Below are 515 nucleotides of genomic sequence, written 5' to 3' on the forward strand. Positions count from 1 at the left end.
TATTACACACACACATATCTACATATACAGATACACTTATCTGTCTATATACACATATATGTATATGTGTATGGTATATATACACGTGTGTGCGCGAGAGATAGATACATTATATACACATGTATATCTAGGCAGACAAGGTTCTTTGGGTAAATGTGGCATCTTATTAGACCAACTAAATAGTTGGAAAAATTGTTCTTTTCAAGCTTTTGGGCATAAACACCATTCTTCAGGCACAGGGAGCATCTGAAGGGTTTGTCCAGGAAAGCTTGCAAAGAACAATTTTTCCAACTATTTAGTTGGTCTAATAAAAAATATCACATCTACCCAAAGACCCTTGTCTGCCTATGTCCTTAGACCAACATAGCTACAACCAACACCCCGTATGTGTATATACATACGTGCACACACCCACACATACACACTGCAGATATAGGTACACACACACTCTATGTATACACATATAAATATATGTGCGCGCGCACACACACACACACACACACACACACACACAC

At 38.3% G+C, this 515-nt stretch overlaps 1 protein-coding gene across 1 annotated transcript in view; it reads right to left on the bottom strand.

Moving 5' to 3' along the window:
- DMRT2 (doublesex and mab-3 related transcription factor 2) overlaps positions 1–515 on the bottom strand; it is a 9900-nt gene that overhangs the window by 8088 nt on the left and 1297 nt on the right. The gene's annotated exons all lie outside the window — the stretch shown is intronic.

The sequence above is a fragment of the Gavialis gangeticus genome, unplaced genomic scaffold, assembly GCF_001723915.1.
Source record: "Gavialis gangeticus isolate Ggan-Ray unplaced genomic scaffold, GavGan_comp1, whole genome shotgun sequence".
In the NCBI taxonomy this organism is placed as follows: Eukaryota; Metazoa; Chordata; order Crocodylia; family Gavialidae; genus Gavialis; species Gavialis gangeticus.